Genomic DNA, 6,000 nt, shown 5'->3' with positions numbered 1-6,000 from the left:
AGCAGGAACTGCGGAATAGACGAAGGCTGGCGAAAGACGAAGTGACGATGCGCGTAGGAAATGGTTCCAAGGTTGATGCAATCGCCGTCGGCACAGTGTCACTTCAGCTACCATCAGGATTAGTGATGAACTTAAATCATTGTTATTTAGTGCCTGCGTTGAGCATGAACATTATATCTGGATCTTGTTTATTGCGAGACGGTTACTCTTTTAAGTCTGAGAATAATGGTTGTTCTATTTCTATGAGTAACATCTTTTATGGTCATGCACCGAATGTGAGAAGATTGTTCATATTGAATCTTGATAGCGATACGCATATACATAACATTGAGACCAAAAGAGTTAGAGTAAACAATGATAGCGCCATATTTTTGTGGCACTGCCGCTTGGGTCATATTGGTGTAAAGCGCATGAAGAAACTCCATGCTGATGGACTTTTGAAGTCACTTGACTTTGATTCACTTGACACGTGCGAACCATGCCTCATGTGAAAGATGACTAAGACTCCGTTCTCCGGAACAATGGAGCGTGCAAGTGACTTGTTGGAAATCATACATACCGATGTGTGTGGTCCAATGAGCGTAGAGGCACGCGGCGGATATCGTTATTTTCTCACCTTCACTGACGATTTAAGTAGATATGGTTATGTCTACTTGATGAAGCACAAGTCTGAAATATTTGAAAAGTTCAAGCAATTTCAGAGTGAAGTGGAAAATCATCGTAACAAGAAGATCAAGTTCCTACGGTCTGATCGTGGGGGTGAATATCTGAGTTTCGAGTTTGGTGCTCACTTAAGACAATGTGGAATTGTTTCGCAGTTAACACCGCCTGGAACACCACAGCGTAATGGTGTGTCCGAACGTCGTAATCGTATTTTGTTAGAGATGGTGCGATCTATGATGTCTCTTACTGATTTGCCGTTATCATTTTGGGGTTATGCATTAGAAACAGCTGCATTCACTTTAAATAGGGCACCATCAAAATCCTTTGAGACGACACCATACGAACTGTGGTATGGCAAAAGGCCAAAGTTGTCGTTTCTTAAAGTTTGGGGATGTGATGCTTATGTCAAAAAGCTTCAGCCTGAAAAGCTGGAACCCAAAGCGGAAAAGTGCGTCTTCATACGTTACCCAAAAGAGACAGTTGGGTACACCTTCTATCTCAAATCCGAGGGCAAAGTGTTTGTTGCTAAAAACGGAGATTTTCTCGAGAAGGAGTTTCTCTCGAGAGAATTGAGTGGGAGGAAGATAGAACTTGACGAGGTTGTCGAACCTCTCATCCCTCTGGATGGTGGCGCAGGGCAAGGGGAAACCTCTGTCGTTGCGACGCCGGTTGAGGAGGAAGTTAATGATGATGATCATGAAACTCCAGTTCAAGTTTCTGTTGAACCACGCAGGTCGACGATATCACGCGCTGCTCCAGAGTGGTACGGTAATCCTGTCTTATCAATCATGTTGTTAGACAACAATGAACCTGCAAATTATGAAGAAGCAATGGTGGGCCCAAATTCCAACAAATGGCTAGAAGCCATGAAATCCGAGATAGGATCCATGTATGAGAACAAAGTGTGGACTTTGGAGATACTACCTGAGGGCCGCAAGGCTATTCAGAACAAATGGATCTTTAAGAAGAAGACGGACGCTGACGGTAATGTGACCGTTTATAAAGCTCGACTTGTGGCAAAGGGTTTTTCACAAATTCCAGGAGTTGACTACGATGAGACTTTCTCACCCGTAGCGATGCTTAAGTCCGTTAGAATCATGTTAGCAATAGTTGCATTTTTCGATTATGAAATCTGGCAGATGGATGTCAAAACGGCGTTCCTTAAGGAAGAGTTGTATATGATGCAACCCGAAGGTTTTGTCGATCCTAAAAATGCTGACAAGGTGTGCAAGCTCCAGCGATCCATTTATGGACTGGTGCAAGCATCTCAGAGTTGGAACAAACGCTTTGATGAGGTGATCAAAGCATTTGGGTTTATACAAGTGGTTGGAGAATCTTGTATTTACAAGAAAGTGAGTGGGAGCTCTGTGGCGTTTCTAATATTATATGTGGATGACATATTACTGATTGGAAACAACGTAGAGCTTTTGGAGAGCATAAAAGGTTACTTGAATAAAAGTTTCTCTATGAAGGACCTAGGAGAAGCTGCTTACATTCTAGGCATTAAGATCTATAGGGATAGATCAAAACGCCTGATAGGACTTTCACAAAGCACATACCTTGATAAAGTTTTGAAGAGGTTCAAAATGGAACAGTCCAAGAAAGGGTTCTTGCCAGTTTTACAAGGTACGAGATTGAGTAAGACTCAGTGCCCAGCAACTGATGAAGATAGAGAGCATATGCGCTCCGTCCCCTATGCTTCAGCCATAGGTTCTATCATGTATGCGATGATGTGCACTAGACCGGATGTTAGCCTGGCCATAAGTATGGCAGGTAGGTTCCAGAGTAATCCAGGAGTGAATCACTGGACAGCGGTCAAGAATATCCTGAAGTACCTGAAAAGGACTAAGGAGATGTTTCTCGTGTATGGAGGTGACGAAGAGCTCGCCGTAAAAGGTTACGTCGATGCAAGCTTTGACACAGATCCGGACGACTCTAAGTCGCAAACCGGATACGTATTTATTCTTAATGGGGGTGCAGTAAGCTGGTGCAGTTCCAAGCAAAGCGTCGTAGCAGATTCTACATGTGAAGCGGAGTACATGGCTGCCTTGGAGGCGGCTAAGGAGAGTGTCTGGATGAAGCAGTTCATGACGGATCTTGGAGTGGTGCCAAGCGTACTGAATCCAATAACCTTGTTCTGTGACAACACTGGTGCCATTGCCTTAGCAAAGGAACCACGGTTTCACAAGAAGACCAGACACATCAAACGACGCTTCAACCTCATCCGCGACTACGTCGAGGAAGAGGACGTAAATATATGCAAAGTGCACACGGATCTGAATGTAGCAGACCCGCTGACTAAACCTCTTCCACGGCCAAAACATGATCGACACCAGAACTGTATGGGTGTTAGATTTATTACAATGTAATTCACATGGTGATGTGAGGGCTAGATTATTGACTCTAGTGCAAGTGGGAGACTGTTGGAATTATGCCCTAGAGGCAATAATAAATGTATAGTTATTATTATAATTCCTGTATCAAGATAATAGTTTATTATCCATGCTATAATTGTATTGAATGAAGACTCATTTACATGTGTGGATACATAGACAAAACACCGTCCCTAGCATGCCTCTAGTTGGCTAGCCAGTTGATCGATGACAGTCAGTGTCTTCTGATTATGAACAAGGTGTTGTTGCTTGATAACTGGATCACGTCATTGGGAGAATCACGTGATGGACTAGACCCAAACTAATAGACGTAGCATGTTGATCGTGTCATTTTGTTGCTACTGTTTTTCTGCGTGTCAAGTATTTATTCCTATGACCATGAGATCATATAACTCACTGACACCGGAGGAATGCTTTCTGTGTATCAAACGTCGCAACGTAACTGGGTGACTATAAAGATGCTCTACAGGTATCTCCGAAGGTGTTAGTTGAGTTAGTATGGATCAAGACTGGGATTTGTCACTCCGTGTGACGGAGAGGTATCTCGGGGCCCACTCGGTAATACAACATCACACACAAGCCTTGCAAGCAATGTAACTTAGTGTAAGTTGCGGGATCTTGTATTACGGAACGAGTAAAGAGACTTTCCGGTAAACGAGATTGAAATAGGTATGCGGATACTGACGATCGAATCTCGGGCAAATAACATACCGAAGGACAAAAGGAATGACATACGGGATTATACGAATCCTTGGCACTGAGGTTCAAACGATAAGATCTTCGTAGAATATGTAGGATCCAATATGGGCATCCAGGTCCCGCTATTGGATATTGACCGAGGAGTATCTCGGGTCATGTCTACATAGTTCTCGAACCCGCAGGGTCTGCACACTTAAGGTTCGACGTTGTTTTATGCGTATTTGAGTTATATGGTTGGTTACCGAATGTTGTTCGGAGTCCCGGATGAGATCACGGACGTCACGAGGGTTTCCGTAATGGTCCGGAAACGAAGATTGATATATAGGATGACCTCATTTGATTACCGGAAGGTTTTCGGAGTTACCGGGAATGTACCGGGAATGACGAATGGGTTCGGGGAGTTCACCGGGGGGGGGGGGGCAACCCACCCCGGGGAAGCCCATAGGCCATAAGGGTGGCGCACCAGCCCTTAGTGGGCTGGTGGGACAGCCCAAAAGGGGCCTATGCGCCAAGGATAAGAAATCAAAGGAAAAAGAAAAAAAAGTGAGGAGGTGGGAAGGGAGGGGGACTCCCTCCCACCAAACCTAGTCCAACTCGGTTTGGGGGGGGAGAGTCCTCCCCCTTGGCTCGGCCGACCCCTTGAGGGTCCTTGGACCCCAAGGCAAGGCCCCCTCCCTCCCACCTATATATACGGAGGTTTTAGGGCTGATTTGAGACGACTTTTCCACGGCAGCCCGACCACGTACCTCCACGGTTTTTCCTCTAGATCGTGTTTCTGCGGAGCTCGGGCGGAGCCCTGCCGAGACAAGGTCATCACCAACCTCCGGAGCGCCATCACGCTGCCGGAGAACTCTTCTACCTCTCCGTCTCTCTTGCTGGATCAAGAAGGCCGAGATCATCGTCGAGCTGTACGTGTGCTGAACGCGGAGGTGCCGTCCGTTCGGTAGTAGATCGTGGGACTGATCGCGGGATTGTTCGCAGGATGGATCGAGGGACGTGAGGACGTTCCACTACATCAACCGCGTTCTCTAACGCTTCTGCTGTACGATCTACAAGGGTACGTAGATCACTCATCCCCTCTCGTAGATGGACATCACCATGATAGGTCTTCGTGCGCGTAGGAAAATTTTTGTTTCCCATGCGACGTTCCCCAACAGACATTTCATGGGTGGAGCCTTCCCTGGACTCGCGTAGTTGTTACCCGTCGTTGTGGGTTGAAGTCTCCATCAACATGGACGTACGATAGCACCATGGTACGTCTTTGTCGTATCTATAATTTTTGATTGTTTGATGCCAATGTTCTACAACTTTCATATACTTTTGGCAACATTTTATATTATTTTTGGGACTAACCTACTTATTTAGCGCCCAGTGTCAGTTCCTGTTTTTTGTGTGTGTTTTGTTTCACTTATATGTATTAGAGTTTGGTATTTTGCTCTTTCGCTTCACTTATATGTATTAGAGCATGGTATTTTGTACCTATTTAGAAAGTCAACATGAATTGGTCATTTACATGGTTGGTCACAAAATCCTACATAAAACACGTAGATCACTGAATATGGTATGTTTGATTCCCTACAATAGTTTTTGCGATATTAAAATAGTAATATGTGGGTGCACTAGTGGATGATTGTGGATTAGTAAGAATATTGATGTTAAGGTTTGTGATTCCCGAAGCATGCATGTATAGTCTCTAGTTATGCGATGAAGTTGGGGCATAATCTTAGATCATCCACTTGAGGAAAAATTGCTAGTGTCCTACAAAACTCTACGATTGGAGGCCCAACATAGTCTACAAGAATAAAGTTGTGTAGTAGACATCACACGGTATCGAAGAAGCTAGCAAGTATGGAAAGGTGAGTGTGCATACATCCATGGATTCACATTAGTCATAAAAGACGCATATACTTATTGCAAAGCCTTATTAGCTCCCTCAAAGCAAAGTACTACTTGCACGCCCTTAGGGAGGAGGTTGGTAGGACTTAACCATCGCACGCCCCCGACCTAAACAACACAAGGATTTCAACACGGAATACAAATGCTCACACATCATCACCATGCCATAACCAATATTTAGATGAAGATCGAGTTAACATCCTTTCACTATCGATATTTCTACTAACCAACAACCATGTACTCACGCCCTTTCAAATTACTACATCAATATCATTAACCCACAATTTGTCTTTTATGCGCTAGATGAAACTTTTTATTATATACTCCTTGAATACCTATCATTTTTTAA

Source organism: Hordeum vulgare, chromosome 6H (assembly GCF_904849725.1).
Source record: "Hordeum vulgare subsp. vulgare chromosome 6H, MorexV3_pseudomolecules_assembly, whole genome shotgun sequence".
NCBI lineage: Eukaryota > Viridiplantae > Streptophyta > Magnoliopsida > Poales > Poaceae > Hordeum > Hordeum vulgare.
Note: the sequence above shows the minus strand (reverse complement) of the source record.